Here is a 22,053-nt window from a genome sequence, read left to right on the forward strand (position 1 = left end):
GAAGGAATTCCTGGAGGAATCCCCGAAGGAATTCCTGGAGGAATCCCCGAAGGAATTCCTGGAGGAATCCCCGAAGGAATTCCTGGAGGAATCCCCGAAGGAATTCCTGGAGGAATCCCCGAAGGAATTCCTGGAGGAATCCCCGAAGAAATTCCTGGAGGAATCCCCGAAGGAATCCCCGAAGGAATTCCTGGAGGAATCCCCGAAGGAATTCCTGGAGGAATCCCCGAAGGAATTCCTGGAGGAATCCCCGATGGAAATCCTGGAGGAATCCCCGAAGGAATTCCTGGAGAAATCCCCGAAGGAATTCCTGGAGAAATCCCCGAAGGAATTCCTGGAGGAATCCCCGAAGGAATTCCTGGAGGATTCCCCGAAGGAATTTCTGGAGGAATCCCCGAAGGAATTCCTGGAGGAATCCTTGAAAGAATTCCTGGAGGAATTCCTGGAGGAATCCCCGAAGGAATTCCTGGAGGAATCCCCGAAGGAATTCCTGGAGGAATCCCCGAAGGAATTCCTGGAGGAATCCCCGAAGGAGTTCCTGGAGGAATCCCCGAAGGCGTTCCTGGAGGAATCCCCGAAGGAATTCCTGGAAGACTCCCCGAAGGAATTCCTGGAGGAATCTCCAAAGCAATTCCTGGAGGAATCTCCGAAGGAATTCCTGGATGAATCTCCGAAGGAATTCCTGGAGAAACCCACATGGGAACTTCTACAGGAATCCCCGAAAGGAATTCCTGGAGATATCCCTGCAGGAATTTCAGTAGGAATCCCGGAGGAGTCTCAGGAGAAATTATTGGAAGAATGCCCGGAGGAATTCTTGGAAGAATTTTCAGAGGAATTCCTGGAGGAATATATGGATGAATTCCTGGAGGAGTTCCCGGAGGAACCCCTGGAGGAATCCCTGAAGGAATCCGTGGAGAAATTCTTGGAAGCATCTCTGGAGGAATTCCTGGTGGAATCCCTGGAGGAATTCCTGAAGCAATCTCTGGAGGAGTTCGTGGAGGAATTCCAGAAAGAATCTCCGGAGGCATTCCTAGAAGAATGCCCGGAGGAATTCCAGGATGAATTTTTGGAGGGATTGCTGGAGGAATCCTCGGATGAATTCCTGGAGGAATCCTCGGATGAATTCCTGGAGGAATTTCTGGAGGAATTCCTGGAAGAATCTCTGGAGGAATCCCTGGTGGATTCCTCTCAAGAATTCGTGGTGAAATCGAATTTCAGGAGGAATTCCCTGAGGTGGGGAATCACAGATAGAAATCTTGGAAAAATCACAAACTCAAATACTGGTTTTAAAATCCTAGAAAAAAAAATTAGGACGAAATCTCAGAAAGAACTTTTAGGCGAATTCCAAAACTGCTGGAAATATTTGAAGGAATTGCTAAAAATTCACAACAGCTTCCGGAAAAAAATCAGGAAGAATCCCAGAAACTCCGGAGGAACTCTTGGAGGTTTGCCAGAAAGAGCTCCCGGAGGAATTCCCGTACTAATCACTAATCAACACCACTTCATTTTGAAAATAGTTGCTCCCCACACTCAATTTGTATGATTTGTAACAAGTTCCGGCGTCTCATCCAGTGGTCCATTCTAGCAACAGCTAACCGCAGTGTTCCGGTGATGGTTCCATAGAAATGTAGGCATTAGAATCCGGCAGGAACATCATCTAAATTCACACCAGCCCAGCAGCCGCTCTATGTTGTTTACATCTCGCACCTCGCACAAAATCCGAACAGCACGAGAAACGTCACTTTTCCTTGCGGGATAATAGGGTACTGCAAGCACCTGATCTAACCTCACTTTGTCTGACAGTTCAGCGAGCTTGTTTACAAGGTGTTAGAATTTTAAACGAGTGGCGAAAATTAAATTTACGTTTTCCGTCCCGAAACCATTGGGATACGGAAATCTAGATTATATTCAACTCTACCAGCACAAAATCAATCGCCTAACTACCGTTTTACTGAATTTGTATCGAAAAACAATTTTGCCGGATCTCCGCCAGAGACCAAGTCCATGTAAACAAGCTCGCTGAACTGTCAGTGCACGGCTTCGTGACGTCATCTTGCAGTATCCTATGAGCGCTTGCACGCTGACGTCATCATTATCTCCTTCTCTTTCTTTCCTTCGGCGTCGGTCCATAAAGCCGTCCTTGCCCTCAAAAAAAATTTGAGGGCAATGTTTACAAATCGTATGGGAATTCGATGAGGTTATGTTTTTGATGCAAGCCTCTATTGGTCAGGGTATTTTTCCCAAAAGAAAAATTGACAGCTGGCTTGATCGACACAATCATCACCACCCTTGTCACCATCATCATTGATCATCAAGTTCGTCGATTTTTCCGTTTCAGCTGAGTACCGCTCAAGAAATTTCGACAGAAAATCGTTTCTTGACCGTTTCTTGGCCTATCTTTTTACACAGTACTTACGAGGTGAGTATCACCCCTAACTGGAATCTGGATCGAGCAGCAAAAAAAAACATCAATTGAAGTGAAACACCGAAGACGCATGAAAAGGACAGGAGAAAAACTAGAAATCCTCTACACGGAACCGCCAAACTACCCAAAATTGAGTTCTTTTGACGCAATCCCATAGTTCGGCCCAATAAGCCAAATTTGAGTAAATCGATTAAACTCACACTAGGTAAATTGCCTTCACCTCCAGCAAAAACATTTACTTAAGAGTAGGTAAATTCAATCCAAGACCCCCCCTCATTCAACCCAAATTTGAGTAAACCTGCATTTACCCAAAATTGGCTTATTGGGCTCAAGGACCCCCGTTGGGTAGATGCATCTCTGTTTGTTTTTGACAACATCGGTGAGGGAAAGAGGGAAAACAACCTAATTTTGGGTAACTAGTTTATTCGATATACTCAGCTTTGAGTAAAATCGACCCAAAAATTAGGTAGTTTGATTTCTCCGTGTACATAGAGATGAGCGGAAGTTACATACGTCGATTCGGCAACGCTGTTTGTTTTGTTTACAACAGCTGCCAACACTTGCTACAAAGCTAGATGTTCAAACTTTGTGCGTGACTTCGTTGTGGTTCAAGTTGTTTTGTTTACATTTTCTAATTATGGTAGATTTTTTTCAAAATTTTGTTGAAATAGCGGAGCAATCGAAGAAATCTGAAATTCATTGCAAAAGTGTTACGCTAATCATATCGGCAGAAGTGAAGCAAAAAGCAGCAATGGAAGTTTTATCGACAAGTTCAGCAACAAAAGTGTCGTCATAAGCATGAGCATTTGAAAGCAGAATTAATAAATTTTTATTTTTTTACTAAACATACATATGCCGCCAATATCTCGATACTAAAAATAAATAATTTTAATTTATTTAGTTCCGATTGCAATACCGTTCAAACGACGCCTTCCTACGAACGATAAGCATGTTCATTTGGCTCACACTTTGACAGTTCTCTCTGCACGATTGGCTCACAATGGCCGCCTCCGCAGATCTCTATGATGTAGGATTACTAAGAAAAACTTTATTTTTTTTTTTTCCTTGTCCCAATTTTGACAGATTTCTTGTCAGAGACTCGGTACGAAAATTAGAGTTGGCCGTATATCAACCGAATAATTCGCCAAATGTGGCTTTGAAGCAGCTCTATTGGAGAATATAATTTCTTCTAGCTCTGTTAGTCCTGTTCTATTATCGACTATAGAACCGACTTGATGCCAATTTTTACGACTTAGAGCACCTTTAACGGTGCGCTTTTATACCCCGTTTGGCAGCCCTCCATCATTGCAGCAATCTTTACCGGTCGCTGCTGGATGCGCTCGCAAAATAGTAGCGCTATGGGTGGGTGACCAAATATAGTAGCGGGACAGTTGCGCTGCTAAAAATTCTATGGTAATATGACAGCCCTCCCGATACGAATCAGGGTGACTAATTTGATTGCTACCAGTGTGGAAAAGGGTGGTTAAGTCAAAATGATAGCGCTGCGCGGGTTGCTCGAATAGTAGCCGCCGTTAATGTTGCTCTCATTGCAGCAATCTTTACCGGTCGCTGCTGGATGCGCTCGCAAAATAGTAGCGCTATGGGTGGGTGACCAAATATAGTAGCGGGACAGTTGCGCTGCTAAAAATTCTATGGTAATATGACAGCCCTCCCGATACGAATCAGGGTGACTAATTTGATTGCTACCAGTGTGGAAAAGGGTGGTTAAGTCAAAATGATAGCGCTGCGCGGGTTGCTCGAATAGTAGCCGCCGTTAATGTTGCTCTTACTGGTTACTTGGGTAATTTAGCAGCGGGTGCGCATTTTGGGGTGGTGTTTCGAATAATCGGTTTGTTTACACGCTGTTTTCTTTGTTGTTGGCAGGGATGGGAACACTCACTTGCAAAGAGTTACACTCACTTGGTATTTTCTCAGGCCCGAAGCGTGCAACCAAGAAACGATATATGGACGACTTTTTCCTCGTGATTTTGTCTAAAACTTTGCCGAATAGAGTAGCCCGGATAAAAAATTACCATTCATTACATGGTAAATATTATTAACATATGACTGGTTTTATCGTTCACAATAAAACACATAGTAGATATATTGTTACTTTTTACAATAGAAATCAAACCCATATAGTTCGTACAATAAGTGAACATTAGCTTTATTAGTGACTAATTGCGATTAGTGACTCGTAAATAATAGTAATCCCGTGTATACTTTTATTTCTGAGTGTAGGGGTCGCACACGCATACCGAAGTCGTGAGGGGGCTGTGAAGGCAACTCTTCACAAGGTGAATGTAAATTACACTCACCCAGGGTTGACAATCGTCCTTCTCGTCACCACTGCGTGAAGATAACAATAAAACAATCTGTAGTGTTCCTACCAAGATACCCACACTTTTCGTTTCGGAACAATCAAGATTATTCTGACTTTTGATTACTTACCCGTACATTAACCAAACTCAAAACCTTACCAAACTTACTTTGCTCCACGTTCACATTTCAAAATCTTCTGTTCACAAGTAAACAAACATACATTGCATTTTCGTAATTACAAAGAATTTATTCACAAAACAAAACCAACCGTACTTTTTGTCCACGTCCGTTCGCGTCAAATATCGTTCACAAACTGCCGGTTTACAGTCTCGCTGCGCTGTACATTCGCGTACCGGTTTTCCTCTTCATTCATTCGCCTTCCATTCATGCTCGCCTTCCCTTTCACCCGTCCGAGTCGTTGTCGTCGCACCGTCGAGCCGCATCGCGCTTTTCGAACACGCATCGTTCTTGTGGACTCCAGATTGCAAGGCTCATGTTCGAAAGCTCATGTGCTGCAGGTACGGTACACTCAGATAAATGAGAGTTGGTAAATTACGTGTATTAAAATCAAATATTTTCAACACCTCATTCATATCACTACAATCGCCTCCTTCTCTAATCTATTTTTTTTTGTAATTAAAGTAAAATGCGAGTTTTGCTCAACAATTTGAAACAATTAAACAACTTCGATACTTCTAAAAGGTTCTAAAGATGGCCTAGAATTCAGATAACATTAATGATAAAAAAACTAATATGTATACTGATATTTCCAACCCAATAAATCCAGGTTCTCATGCGGGGTTTTGATAACTGAACACGACTGCTGTAATACGTATAAAAGTCTCTCTCTTGTGGTTGGTGTGGTTTATTTGGATACATTTTAACAGTTCTTATCTGTTCCTTTTATGCTGTCAACAGATAATGAAGTTTGCCGTGAGGTTTTTTTGGTGCATATTCGAAAAAAAAAATCAACAGAGAATAAACGTTTTCGCTGTTGGAGTTAAATATCAAGTTTTTTTTCCTATTATGAAACTATTATATAATGTTTTTTAATGAGATTTCACATACTGTTTGATATTTTCAGCTTTCTTTTTCAGAAATAAAGTTCCAACCCTTGATTTTCTGACGACGTCTGGATACACTGTTTGAACAATTCAAGACTCTGGCTTTGCTATGGACTTCTTCCGATTGAGCCTTTAGATTAATATTTTTATTTATTGAAATGATTTTTGAACAGATGAAGAGGTTTTGTACCTCTTTGAGAAAGACTTTGAAAATAATAAGTCACTTAAAGGGGATTTTCCTTATTGAAATTATTATTTTTAGTTAAAAAACAAATAATAAATAATGAATAATAATATCAAGTTTCAATCAGACAGTTAAGCAAACATTTCTGTGGATGCAACCCATGAAAATGTATATAATTTGATATCGTATGTCGATATAAACGATACCGCTTTAATTTAGAACATATTGGAATACTTAAAAACATGCCTTGAAATTTAATGAGTATTCCAAGCCATCCCAAGGAAATACCCTTGGAATTCAACTTCGACGTAAATACAGAATATTAATGCTTGAAATAAAATAATCAGTAATGAGAGTCGTTTGCTTTACAGTAATTTCTTCAAAATATGAACAAATTATTTAATTACATTCAATATCAAATTAATCCAAGCCTCAAACATTTAATTCAAAATAAGTTCTAACAGAATCAAAAGGATGCATTTTTTTTGTCAATTATTTTTAAACATTCCTATATTTTGAAAGGTATTCTACAGCAAATTGTAATTTAGAGCCCGTTTTCGTACTTAATTGTTTTCTACCCCTTTGCTACGCATAGTATCTCAACAAAGACAGAATAAACCCGTACAGTTTTGTGTTCTTTGAGCACATTCACAGTAATCAACTATGATCCTTCTGCATCAATTAATCCATCCATTCCGGACTGGCCAAAAGTCAACAGAAACATACTATTTCAGCTTTATCGGTCCTAATCATGTAACATGCTATATTCAAGTATTTCTCGACGCGTATCTAATAAAATAAAATAAAATAAAAAAATGTACTTCATTCTAACAATTTTTGAATATACATATTACAAGGTCGGTTCCACACAAAAAAAACTTAAAATTTAATTTATATATTTATGTTTGACATTATGTTGAATTTTGAAAATAAGACAAACCACATTTTGATCTACATAGGTGGTAATTATTTACTTTGTTTTTTTTTCACCCTTACCGGTAATACACTTTCACATACTCAAAGGCATTAATTAGTCTAAAGATAAGGTTTTAACTCTTTTTTTATAATATCATAATAGTTTACATTTGTAGTTTATACGTAGAAAAATGCTATAATAATTACTCGATTTATGTTTCTAGCTGTCCTTGCAAACATCGCACTGCCTACTGCGTTTTTTCTGTAGTTCCATATAGGAATCCTTCGTAACATTGTAATTTCAGAATTACTTTTTTCTCTCGCTTTCCTATAGTCTTATACCCTAGTTTTTTTTTTACATGTACACGCAGGAGCCCTGAACTAATGCAACAGTTGAAGAATTACCTTAATCCGTTGATTTGTATAGTTTCAAATTGTAACATACAAACACTATTTCATTTTATTACCTATCTTACGAAATAAAAATAGCATTATTTTCGTAATAAACTATTTAATAAATTTTCAAACAATTTGGCAATCATAGGTTGTTTTTTTTTTGTCCTATCTAAATCCTACAAAATAGAAACTGAAATATTTCTAAACCAAACTAAGTTCAAATCAAATCTCAAGTGTAACCTATTCTGAATTAAAACTGACGACAAACAAAAAAGCAAATGTTAACTATAATCATGATACCTAAGCCGTTGATTGACTGATTTGTCTTTACATAGGCCTTTTTTTTAGGACACATTTCATTTTTTTTAAATTCAAAATGTTGTTCATTACATACACACAGTTACTTCATATTTTCTACATGTCAAATACTATACATGTTCTATAAAAATGTTCATGTCATGGAAATCTCACACACACACCCCACATCACATATGTCAATGATCACTGTTTAAATTGGCAATATAGTAGTACTTTGGAAGGCAAATATAATTGTATACTTGATGAGTCTTGTTATTCTATAAGTACATTGTTTTGACTGTTAACAAATCAGACAATACTGTATTCAATTCTATTTGAAACAACTGTCTACACTAATTCACTTATTCTTCGAAAGAGATAACTTCATCTTAACTAAATTGTATCTGTGTCCAAATACCAACCATTCTAACAAAATAAACACTAGAGCACATTGACATCACATATGTCAATGATCACTGTTTAAATTGGCAATATAGTAGTACTTTGGAAGGCAAATATAATTGTATACTTGATGAGTCTTGTTATTCTATAAGTACATTGTTTTGACTGTTAACAAATCAGACAATACTGTATTCAATTCTATTTGAAACAACTGTCTACACTAATTCACTTATTCTTCGAAAGAGATAACTTCATCTTAACTAAATTGTATCTGTGACCAAATACCAACCATTCTAACAAAATAAACACTAGAGCACATTTTTTACCTGTTCCAGTCACAAAGAAGTTGAACCCATCTGTTTTGCCTAAATACAGTTCACACTTCTATCCATATCTGATCTTAGACAAAAACTACACCCGAAATCACATTTTTTAAATCACTTAATACCCTAATAATACCTTTGAACGATAACTGATATTAAATCTTGTTTAAAACATTTCCTTTTTCAATCGTTAATAGATCCTTAAACAAATCCTCATTAATCGTTACTAACACTTGTAATGTACGATCTTCGCATAATTCCATTATTTGGTATTGTTATCATGTATATTCTGTATCTCCTAGCTAATCCACAGTACGCTAATGAAGCCAAAAATAATCAATCCCAATGATACTTTCATGACTGCTATTCTCCTGTGTGTATCTGTTAGTTTTCCTCCATAATAAAACGACAATGCAATATCAAAAGAATGTTCTTATGAGAAGAAACGGTTCAAGTCCACAAGTCAAACTCAAGAAATCATCTACGCATTCCTCAGATTCAACCAACTTACATTTTCTTACACTTAAAATCATACCAACTGATCATGATTGATTTCAAAACTAGAGTACAGTGACGATTCGTTCGTTGAGAGCTCGTTAGATGGGCTGTCTCGATGGTTGAATGTTCACTGGTTGGGGCAAAACCCAACTAAAAAGCACTGTCAATGTCAAAATAGATGTCAAAACGAGTTTGACGTCTGACCGCCGTCGCATCACAGCTCCTGTATACAGAACGTTTACGCAAGTATGTGAGTGTTCCGTGACGTATTTCTCGACACTTGCGTGTGTCTAGAGCATTTTGATCAGTTGTCAGTTGCCCCAACGAACGAACACTATTCGCTAATCGGGGCGCAATCGTGACCCAACCAGCGAATCCGGACTGTAGTCTGCACTTCAAAGTTGTTTATCAAGCACCAAAACAACAAAGAAAAAACAAAATCCATTGAAGATAACAACATTTGGTATAAATAAAAAAAACAATGCACAAGATTTTGATCTTTAGGTGAACTTGAAATTCCTCAGATTCAACCAACTTACATTTTCTTACACTTAAAATCATATCAACTGATCATGATTGATTTCAAAACTAGAGTGTTCTACCATAGCCTAATTTCAAGACCTAGATGTACCAAAGAAAACGATCAAATTTTGTGTGTCCAATCCGGTACCCAATAATATTCATAACCGTGTATTTTTTTTTCGTGTAAATTGCCTTTTGTGTAAATTATATTAAGCGTGATACACTGATCTGACAGCTCTGACAGTAAGCGATTAAACATAAATTACGTAAAGTGGGTACCGAGGATTGTTCACAATCTGCGAACTTGACTGCGGATAAAATCGCGACCATGACACCGTTGGTTCTACACTTCAAACATGTTTATCAAGCACCAAAACAACGAAGAAAAAACAAAATCCATTGGAGATATCAACATTAGGTATAAATAAAAAAACACTGCACATAATTTTGATCTTTAGATTAACTTAGAATGAAGCTGGCCGGTGGCAATATCAGAAAACAACGTATATATAAAACCATCACTATTTTACAAACGAAAATAATTAAAATACTTTCATGGAATATGTTTGAAAAGTTCCCATCTGTCAAAAAACATCCTCACAAGGCTCCGTATTTCACTATTCGCACATTGTACTATGTAATGACTATAGGCCAGACTAAAACTTGTGAGCTTTAACGCATCCATGTCTTGCAAAAAACGACTAACCCTTCCGTATCTCAATTGGGAGCTTATTCGGCTGTCAAATTTTCCATCAAGCATCAAAATATTAAAACAAAATCCTGAATACTCCTTCTAAATCCCACAATTAACATGATCTACCCTTGAGATATCACTAAAAATACTTCACGAGCCTAGAATATTCATCCTGCGTAAAACTACACAAAAAACATAACCTTTTGCTTCTCTTAACTTACACTTTCTTTTCTTAGGCTTAGCTACCCATCTATCATTAGAATATGGAAATCGTCTATACGTTTCTTTAATTCTCAACTTACTTTTTTTGCCTCCATGCTATAGGGGTGAATACCCTAACTTTCAAAAGTATTCATGAAACATCAAAATTAAAATGTATATAAACAAATGCCTCTCTTCTCTTACATACAAATCCTCTCTCAAATACATCTGATGTCAAAACTCATGCTTGGAGCTTATCAGGCTCCATCAAGTATCAAAATAAGAAAATCTTCGTCAAATACATCTTAAAACTCACTATTTGAGTGCTTTTTCAAGTAGCTACATTACGTGATCTTCGTAGTGGTTCATTGGTGATACTTTTCGGTTTCAGGATAGCCTGCATGTAGATTCAACATTTAAAAAAACATCAATAGTACTCTGTAAACCTCTCCACTCACAAGCTCTTACCTCTTTGCTTTAAATCTACACAAATCTTTGTATATTTCTCACTTGACAAACATTACCACAACCTAGACCACAAACGATTTTGATCATGCTTCACATGCTGAAGCTTGTCAGGCTCCGAAAATCTGCATTAGCTGTCAAAACCAGAAATTATAAATAAGCTCTTTCTTATATTATGATTTTAATTTGTTTCAAATTTACATAATGTTAAAATGATTTTGATAATGCTGCAATTGCCGAAGTTTGCCAAACTTCGCGCAAATCTGCATTAAACATCAAAATCAGAAATTATTCCGTAGATCATGCTTTGAATGTGTTTTGAATATACATATACTGGTCATTTGATTTTCATAATGCTTCAATTGCCGAAGTTTGCCAGACTTCGCAAATCAGCATTAAGTATCAAAAAAAGAAATTAAAAACAACAATATGTACATTAATTCGACACCTACTGACAATATTAAACAGTAATTCGTTCACCTAATGACATACTTCTCAGATATTGTTTCTAGTAGTTTATAGAGAATTATCGGTAATCTATTCTTTCCATTTAGTCTTTCCTTGTTTTCATCCGTGACACCCAATTCTAAAGGAGACACTGCACAGAATCATTGGTAAGAGACTCACTACACTTTACTTCTTTTATGTTCTTTAACTTCTGTGAGACCTAACTCTTATGGAGACGCTACACAGAATTTTCGGTTGAAGGTCTGCTTACTTTTGCTACTTTTTTTTTACTTCTGTGAGACCTAACTCTCAAAGAGACGCTACACAAAATCATTGGTACACGTTACACTTTGCTTCTTTTATTTTGTTTTACTTCTGTGAGACCTAACTCTTATGGAGACGCTACACAGAAGCAACGGTGAAAGACCTACTCACTTTCGCCACATTGTTTTTCTTTCGGTTTTCTTCTGTGAGATCTAACTCATAAGGAGACGCTACACAGAATTGTCGGTGAAAGACCTACTTACTTTTGACGTTTTTTTTTTGTTTTACTTCTGTGAGACCTAACTCTTAAGGAGACGCTACACAGAATTATCGGTAAAACGCTCGCTACACTTTGCTCCTTTTATCTTCTTTCACTTCTGTGAGATCTACTTCATATGGAGACACTAAACAGAATCATCGGTGAGAGACCTACTCATTTTCACCACAATATTTTCCGTTGTTTTTTTTTTACTCCTATGAGACCTTACTCATAATGAGACGCTACACAGCATTGACGGTAAAATAACTACTAACTTTTGACTCATTGTTCGAGACCCAACCTCCATGCAGACGCTACTCCAAATCGTCGGTTGGACCAATTCCTCTTTGTGCCTCTTGTGGTTTATTTCTGTCAAACCACACACATACGCTATATAGAATCAACAGAAGAATGACTCGCTGCACTTTTTTTTTGTCCACTTAAGTTACATGAAGTTGCTACTCTTTGCCAACCGATACACAATGTCACTTCTAATCTGAACTACTTCGTTCTCTAGTTTTCTTTTACCACTGTAAGATTGAACTTCTATGAAGACGCCATAATGACTACTGGATTGAAACTTTTCTTTGTTCCGTTTATTATTTTTTTTTTCAATTTCTTTAAACATACATAGAATTGAATCACAACAGTTTTTCGCTGAGAACAACAGGATAATTGTAAAACAACTACATATTGATTTAAAACATGGTTTAATTTGCTACTAAACCAATATCCTGTAAGTCAAAATTAAAACATCACGAAAAGAAAAACAATCTAGTCGTACAATGTCGTACAATGGATCATTGACGCCGACTTTTCCGCTACTCACCGCATCAAAACAAAAGCGCCACCGTATATGGACAGTAACACAGTGACAGCAGTCGAGTTACGTCAAACACACAAGGCTACGGTGGCGCTATCTGTTCATTTCATAGCGGCTGTTTTAGTTATTTTAGTGATCCATTCCGAATTACAACAAGTAAAAATACAATCTTACCACACATTTTTTTTTTTTGAACCATATCATACTCAACACTTATCAATTCGAAATCATCCCAGATGTCTTCTAATAATTGTACTCAGTGAATTTCAAATAACTGAAATTACTTCTTAATTACTATGCATTCGTAGTTCAGTATTATTTTAATACGCTGTCTGAAATCAATTCGCAACCCAAAATCCGATTTATCTCTATTTCAAATAATAAACCTTTACAAACTCAATTTCAATTTTTAGTATTTAAAACTTAATTCCTGTCCGACTTAAATGTTCCCCAAAATCTTCAGCCAGCTAAAACTCCATCCTGCACTCCAACTGCTGCATTTATGAATGAAAACCCTGCCAGGAGGCAGCGTCCCAACACGTGAATATCAATATCAACATCAACACGGCCGTCATTCCACAAAATGGTTCATCTCTCTTGCATGTAATTCGAATTCAAACCAGATTATAACACAAACACATGTAAACATACATCTTTCCGTTCACACCCCTTCATTCGCTTCACCCCTGAATACATCCTAGAAGTCTCCATCCGCGTTAGGTTACATTGCGCAAATAATGCAAAATCAAGACAGACACCTGAAAAGAACCTACCCTCCTTGTATCCATGTGTCTCAGCAAAGCGCTGTGTTGCTGAAAACAACGACGCGGAAGCGCACTATTTCCGACAAAAGTGCCTAAATTGAAAGCGTGAATGTAAAATAATGAATAGCGATTATTTGTCAATTTCATACAAATTCCCCCTTCAAGCGAACAGGAGAATCGCAAAAATGGTAACATAACACCACTCTCCCCTGGAATATCCCTTTAATTCATTCTACTTACGACATGATCAAAACCACTTCGCGAGTTGGGTCGCGTCGCGACTAGATTGCGTGACGTCCGTATAATAACCTCCAAATCACGTATGAAAAAAAAACAAGTTGAGGACTGACTAATTAAATTCCACATTCAAACCCTCATATCACTTCATATTTGATAATATCATTTATTACCGTGCAAATTCGTACCGGCTGCGCCATGTAGTGTTCCTACCAAGATACCCACACTTTTCGTTTCGGAACAATCAAGATTATTCTGACTTTTGATTACTTACCCGTACATTAACCAAACTCAAAACCTTACCAAACTTACTTTGCTCCACGTTCACATTTCAAAATCTTCTGTTCACAAGTAAACAAACATACATTGCATTTTCGTAATTACAAAGAATTTATTCACAAAACAAAACCAACCGTACTTTTTGTCCACGTCCGTTCGCGTCAAATATCGTTCACAAACTGCCGGTTTACAGTCTCGCTGCGCTGTACATTCGCGTACCGGTTTTCCTCTTCATTCATTCGCCTTCCATTCATGCTCGCCTTCCCTTTCACCCGTCCGAGTCGTTGTCGTCGCACCGTCGAGCCGCATCGCGCTTTTCGAACACGCATCGTTCTTGTGGACTCCAGATTGCAAGGCTCATGTTCGAAAGCTCATGTGCTGCAGGTACGGTACACTCAGATAAATGAGAGTTGGTAAATTACGTGTATTAAAATCAAATATTTTCAACACCTCATTCATATCACTACACAATCTTCGTCCGAAAAAACAACGGTGACGATTAGCCTTTTCGTCGCCGACTGCGGGCGTCACGACGAAGCTCAATCATAAATAGTCACCCACCAGCTTTTCCGTCGTCCCCTTTGTTCCCTGGAAATGAGCGACGACGGACCAAAAGAACGCCAACTGGGATTAGCTTTTATTGGCGTTTCGGCACTTGTGGTGATGTGAAACCTCACTAGCTCAGTTGGTATGATTGCTGGATTGGCAATCTAGAGGTTCGTTGTTTGATTCCAGGTGAAATTATTTTTTTATTAAAATCTTTTTTTTTGTGTGTTGCTGGTGGCAACATTGACTCCGTTGGCCAGATGCACTTGGACGAAGAGCGAAACAAAGCGAATGAAGATTTTGTTTTCGTCACGACGCAAGCCCTTCACGACGATTCGCTGGCTTGAATGAGTCATCCGATGTGGAACGAGCAACGATGACGATCTAGTTTTTGTTCTCGTCGTCGACTTTTTTGGTCGTACGGCGACGATTTTCAGCCCTGCGGCTAACAGATATCGAATCCCACTCCAGACGAACGAATTTCGCTTCAGGAAAGGAAGAAAAGGAGAGGTCCTGAGATTAACTCTTAGAAATAATAAGGATTAAAAAAAAATGCGATGTTTTCTATTATTTATTTCTTATTAGCTGAAATTGAATCAAGTACACACGTTCTGTTTAAAAAGAAGTGACAAAAATATATATATTTGAAGAAAACAAAACTATAAACATACTTAAATAAGGCCCCAAGTTCACAGGGTCAAATATTTGACAAGGAAAGAGCTCAAGAAATAACATCTGTTTGACTAATGAAAATTCGATCGAGTCAAACAAGATGCTTGAGCATTAAATTTTGTTTCTTTTTTGATATTTGACCCTGTGTAGTGGGATCTTTGGTATACGCTTGGGTATACGAGGCAGCATTTTATTCTAGGCACCGACGTCTTGGAAAGTAGACCTTTACAGGTTTTGCAAGTCCGGTTATTGTTCCGAATGCCGATTCGCTGACTATGAGCTCTCCCAAAGTGCTAGTGTTGGGTTATCCAAACCCAAAACCTGTGTCAGTAACTCAGAATAGATTTCCGAGAACCATCTCGGATTGTAACGATCCGAACACGGCACCGACTGCCTGACTGGGGTTGTTTCTTTGTTGTTCCAAAATGTGTGGCCGCTGCAGTTGCCTTGCGTTATGCTCCGGAGACCTCTTTCGGTTTCCTGGTATTTTTCATTCCGCGGTTTTTTCTACCGATGGTCTGGAGCTCCGCATCAGATGAGATTCTGTCGATTTCGTCTGCTGACTTGGCCAGCGCCATTTCTTTTCCACCGCCGATGTGAGTCCCAAAACGTCTTCCACTTTGTATCGTTTTTCCTGTCCGAAAATAGAAAAATGGGCATAAAACGTTGTTTCTCATCTCAGTGCTTTCTCCATCGTATTTAAAAAAACTCACCCTCCCTGACGAACTGTGGACAGTCTCCGATCCGAAGAAAAAAAAAACTGCAGACTGGGAGATTCGGGAGATTCGATTTGTTTTGATTTGATGGGCCGACGCAGTTGATGTTGATGGAAGCGTTGGAAGAGCTGCTGTCAAACGGCGTCGCGACGTTGCAACGCTTTTGAGTCGGTATTGGGCGATTTTCAGTGATTGTTGTCATTTTATTCGATTTTTTCAGATATTTCGGATTTTTACCATTTTGTTGAGAATGGAAGGCATAAAACCGCTAAAAACTTAACCAAAGCTTGGGAAATGGAGAATATCCGATAAAATCGATTTAATATCCAACATAATGAAACAAATCGATAATAATTGGGAAACTGAAATAAAATGACGTCTTATCGCATGACAATGGACTCGAATCGATTTGTGTCGTCCCCCTCGATTATTTATGCATTTTGTATCCGCATCTCTCTCACTCTCTTTCAATTTTCATGCTATCTGCCGTTTAGCCTGGGTTGAAGAGAAGTGTTTCGTCAACCCAGATGAAGCACCAGATAGCATGAAAACAGAAAGAGAGTGAGAGAGATGCGGATACAAAATGCATAAATAATAGTAATTCCGTGTATACTTTTATTTCTGAGTGTACTCTATTCGGCAAACTTTTAGACAAAATCACAAGGCAAAAGTCGTCCATACATCGTTTTTTGATTGCACGCTTCTGAGCTGAGAAAACTGCAAGTGAGTGTAACTCTTTGCAAGTGAGTGTTCCCATCCTTGGTTGTTGGATGTGTGAACATTGTGCTTTCAAAGATTGAACATTTGCACGATCGTCGCGAAATCCATGCAATGCTCAATACCCTTCAAAAATCAACTGAGTTGGTTGAAAGTCAGCATTTCAAATTTTGTTCTCATCTTTTCCATGGCACCATGTTACTATTAAGTCTATGATGTTAAATACTCTCAAAAAAGTTCATGCCGCCAACCGGTCTTGAACAAAGAACCCTATGGTTGACATGCTCACATGCTGATCACTCGGCCGTAAGAGTGACGGAGGACAAAACGCATTCAAGAGACTTTTGTGGTGTGATGGCCCTCGCCATGGTTTTTTAGTTTGGCCGACTTAGTTTTCTTTGATAATGATGGGCGGAGTAAACTGACATTAGAAGCGCCGCGCCAATGAAAATAGGATTGGGCGAATTTACTGGGGGAATGACTGCCCAAGTAACCACAAGCATTATATCATTGCACGAATTAGACTGAATATCAACCTTTGAAATGCGAAATGCAGTAATTCCACACTTGTCATGCAATAATCCTTTAGATCGGCATTATCAATGCAAGGATGCATAACATTTTTCTTTACATTAGGGTGTATTAAAAACTGATATACGATAGTTCAATAATTCAACACTGCAAAAACTGAATAAATGCAATGTAAAAACTAGCAAAGTTTGCTCTAACAATACAAATATAAAAGCTTGACTCTAATGGTAAACAAATGTAATCAAGAAGAGTGAAAAACTTTACTGTAGCGGTCATCATCATTTCTGGTTCGACTCCCGACCAACTTAATCCCCGCTTGAACCACCGGTCGACGACTTTCTTCAGCAAAACCTTTTTAAAGATTACCATTAAATTTGCGCCAACAGAAAGCTGCTATCACATGCCAATGATGATGGAAACCACCGAAGAAACCACAATTAGCATGTGAGCAGTGTGCGAAGGGTGTTTTAATTTTCTTATTTATATTGATTAAATATATTCTAAAATGCATTACCGTATGTATATATCAGTGATTATCAGAATAAGATTACAGGGATTGTATCACATATGGCCCAATCGTTTTGCCCTCTACTGCAATGATTGAGACAGAAGAACAGTCTTCTTTTAGTTAATGAAATATCTGTTGTTAACACTGCAGCAGAAACGGTCCAAGGTGCCAGGGCGTATGGAACTCATCTAGCGGTCTTCATCAATTCTGGTTCGACTCCTGACCCGGCGACAAAAAAATGGTTAAAACATTCATGTGTGGGAGCATTAGTACCGTCGATAATGAAGCGGTGCTAAAAATAGATTTTTGTTTTGGTTTTTCGTGTTGCATGTATTTAGCATGTGTAAATGCAAATGTACAGCACATGCATTTATGTTACTTTAGTAATGACTGTCAACGTGCTGCAATATGTGGCATTAATTTGATTTTAGTGGGGCCCTTTTCGACTTTAATATTGCTTCAATGAGGTGTTTAAAGTAATGCAGCATGATATTCACAATTTTAAATATAAATATATAGCGAAATTGATGCACTTATATACGGCTTCGTGGTTACTTGGGTGGCGTCACAACAAAACCGCTACCTGCATAATGATTGTTGTCCATACTGAAGCGACCGGTAGAATACAAGAAGCCGGTAAATCCACAATAATAAAGGATTACCGCAACGTCTTTCAGTGTGGGGAGCTTTCCTCCGTACCCTTAAATTAGGGAAAACCCTAATAAAAATGTATCATACACAGAGCCGTAGCGTGGTCCCATGGCGCCCTTGGCAAGCATTCAGATTGGCGCCCCACGACAATTGGCTTCTTTAGCGGTGTTGAAATGACTCCTGAATCTGCATGTCAAACTGAGCCGAAATCCAAGTTTTCATGAATTTTGGTGCCCGGGAACCTATTTAAAAATCAGTTCGAAGTTTGTATGGGCTCGATTTGTCGAATCAACCTCTCGTTGCATTTTGTAAAGGGCGGAACTGTCAAGCAGTTGCTCAACTGTCAAAAGGTGATTTCAAAAAATGTCAGAAATTGATATTAGGTACCAAAATAAAATTCTAAAAATTAAAAAAAAAAGATAGTGGCTCAAAAAAGGTGATCTTTCTTTGAAGGTTGGATTTTGGTGTTCCGAAGAAACAGATTTTCCCCGAATTTTTCTTTTTTCTTAGAGTATTTTTCAGTTGTGTATTTCTTTAGGAGTTTGAAACGACCTTTTTAATTTTGAATTTATCCTTATTGTTATATAAATTTAAATTTGCTTTACCAAATAAATTTACCATTGACTTCTTCTGAAGTTAAATCAAAATATTTCCCAGAAAAAAAGTGAATTTTCAGTAATCATTAGACACACCATGGAAATGGAAGAATTCCGGGAAAAAATCCTGTAGAACTCTCTTTATATGTTTTTTGTTGGAATCTCCAGAAGAATTCCTGCTGAAATCACTGAATGAACTTCTGAAACTCTGGAGGAGTTCCTGCAGGAATATTCGGAGGAATACCTGATGAAAACCCGGAAAACATTTCAGCAAGAATTTTCAATTCCTGGAAATCCTAAAACAGTCTGTGAAGAATTGCATGTAAGAATTTGTGGAGACCCACTGGAAATGATTTTGAAAGAATTTTTGAAGTAATCCCAAGGGGATAGACACGTATTAGCATAATGAGTGTATTAGAAGTATATTAGTATATTTGCGGTATATTAATGTATATTATTGTACAACAACGTATTACCATCAAAGTAACCGTACTGCTTGAAATCAAGGCTGTGACATATGAATCAAAAAACATACATTGTTTATCAAATAAATCGGCAGCAGAGTTTGCTACGATGCGCTAATATATTTTAGTTAACTACACACTAAAAAAATCTCAATTTTAATAGTGACACAATTGATCGAACTGCCTGAAAAATCTTTGACACAAACATAAATGTGCCACATTTTTACACTTTTTGTGACGTACGTATTAAGTTTATATTGTTTGAGTTCTTCCAGTCATAATTTCAAATCACAGAACTGATAATTTAGTTCTCTATGCTGTAAATTTACGCGTTATGTTACAGAAACATAATGATTACTGATGTTGAACTGTCAAACAGCCCCTTACAATATCAGATGAAGACTGCAGACTGCAATGGAAATTTGTTTATTACGAAGGTGAAACAGCATGAAAACCGCTCATAAATTTAACACCGAGTTGAGCTACAAATTTGGAAATGACAATCCGTTGCCATCTGCCGATGCAGTGGTAAACGAAAACAGCCACGCTCAGTCAATCAGAAGGCGGCTTTGTCTGCTTGGCTGCGTACATACATACACGCCAGCAGTGACGACGCGACAGCCGAACTGATGGCAAGCTCGTTTATGGTAGAAGTTGTTCATCTTCGACTGCCATCTCTGCAACGTACTGAGTCAGCCGAGAGAGCAAGATCGAAAACTGACACTCTGAGGATCGAAGTTCGATTCCCGAATGGAACTTTTTGTTTTTTTTTTGTTTCAATATTCGGTGCTATAAATAGCACAGTTCTCAATCATGTTTACAAGCAGCCGACGCGCTGAGCTGTTGCGGTAAAATTACATGAGTCACACATTTTCCGTTTCCTGTAAAAATAAGATCGCACACAATTTTGCGTCAAATGTGTTGCTTTTATATGTCGGACTTATATGACACAAAATTACAAGATTTTTTCGAAGTGTGTATAATATACTAAGTCAAGAATTGTACGTGTCTGGCCTCTTGAGTAATTCCTGATAAAAAACTTAAGGATTCTCTCAAGGATATTCTAAAAATCCCCAGAAGGTTTTACGAAGATATCCCTGGAGGAATATTTGAAGAAATTCATGTAAAAAAAAGAAATTTGGAGAAATTTTGGATGAAATCAATGGCGGATCCAAGTTTTTGATTTTCTGGAGAAGTTTATGGGAAAACTCATGGTTTTATCGAGGTTTTATAGAAGGACTCCAGCAGAAATTTATGGAGAAATCTTTAGTGAACATGGAATAATTTTGGAAGAAATCAATGGTAGATTTTCTAAGCGATATGAGAGATTTCTTCTCAGAGGCATTTCTGAAAAAATCCTGGGTGGGATTGCTAAAGTAATCTCTAAAGGATTTTCTGTAGGAAAAAAGGAAAAAATCTGAAATAAGGTATGGAGAAATAGAAGCTTAAACCCCCAGAAAATATATAGAATCTGTGGAGAAATTTCTAAAGGTATCTTGAAGGAAATTTCCAAATTTATTCAAGAAGGATTTTTTGAAAGAATTTTTTTAAGGGAATTATGGAAGTTTATCTAATAAAATCCTTAGAAAAATATTAGAAGAAAACCTTTAACCAATTTTTGAATAAATTACTAGATAACTTCTGAATGTTTCCCTAGAGGTGTTTCTATAGGCACAGACAAACAGACGTAACACTTCGAACATTTTTCGATTCAAATCATAGTCACGGAAACATATTCGCCCAATGCTAAAAGGACTAAGTTTGGCCGACCACCAACTAGGTGGCGGTAGTGAGCAAACGTCATATTCGAACAAAAACTATGCGAGCGCCACGGTTGGGCAGTTGGCCAACTATGAAATTTTGAAAAAGATCGTTAAATCGGTGTACGATGAGAATTATCAGAGTGTTACGTCTGTTTGTCTGTGCTATAGGTATCCTTCGAAAAATTTCGAGACGAATCTTCAGAAGAATTTTTGATTTTCGGTTTTGAGTTTCAGTGAGAATTTCTGGAGGAATTGTTTGAGAATTTTTGAAAGAAATCCCTATAAGAATTTCTGAAGGAAACCTAGCAAGAAATTGCGAAGAAATACTCAAAATCTATAAAATAAAATATCATCATCCTATTTTCTTCTAGCCTTAGGCCTTTTCGGCGCCCCTCTGAGGCTGGCGCCCTTGGCGGGGGCCAACCTGGCCAACCGCACGCTACGGCTCTGATCATACACTGGCGATTGGGTGAATGATTGTATCATTCCGTGTATGATCAAGATGATAACGCGAAAGGGTTGTTAAGCACGTTGTAAATATCATATTTTTTCTATTAGGGAAGGACATTAGAAATACTTTTGGGTTAATTAAAATATAAATACGTGTTGTCTTGATTTTCCGTGTATAGCTTGACATATATATTTTGATGCGTTTATGTTGGTACGACTGGTTTGTTTAATATTTCTCTTTCTTTCGCTCTTTGGTCAAGGTATGTTAGAGAGAACGAGAAGCATAATAAATTTACCGCAAGAAATGGCTCTGTGAACTATAGACACTATAGATTCCATAGACTCGCGGAGGCAAAGACAACTGTAGCCAAACGAACTGTCAGTTCGTGTAGCCAAACGAGCATGACGTCACGATTTCAGTAGCGACAATGGATTGCGTGACGTCATATTCGCTCGGTACACTCTAAATTCACGGCAAAACACACTAAAATCGAATTGCTCAACCATGTCTCCGCGAGTCTATGGAATCTATAGTGTCTATACTGTGAGGGCTTGTTCACAAATGTCATAACGCTGGAGGGGGTGGGTGGGTGTACTTCATGGTGTTACAGCTCGAACAAAAAAATTTTCTTCCCATATGAACAATGTTACGAAGGGG

This window comes from Aedes albopictus, chromosome 1 (assembly GCF_035046485.1).
Source record: "Aedes albopictus strain Foshan chromosome 1, AalbF5, whole genome shotgun sequence".
NCBI lineage: Eukaryota > Metazoa > Arthropoda > Insecta > Diptera > Culicidae > Aedes > Aedes albopictus.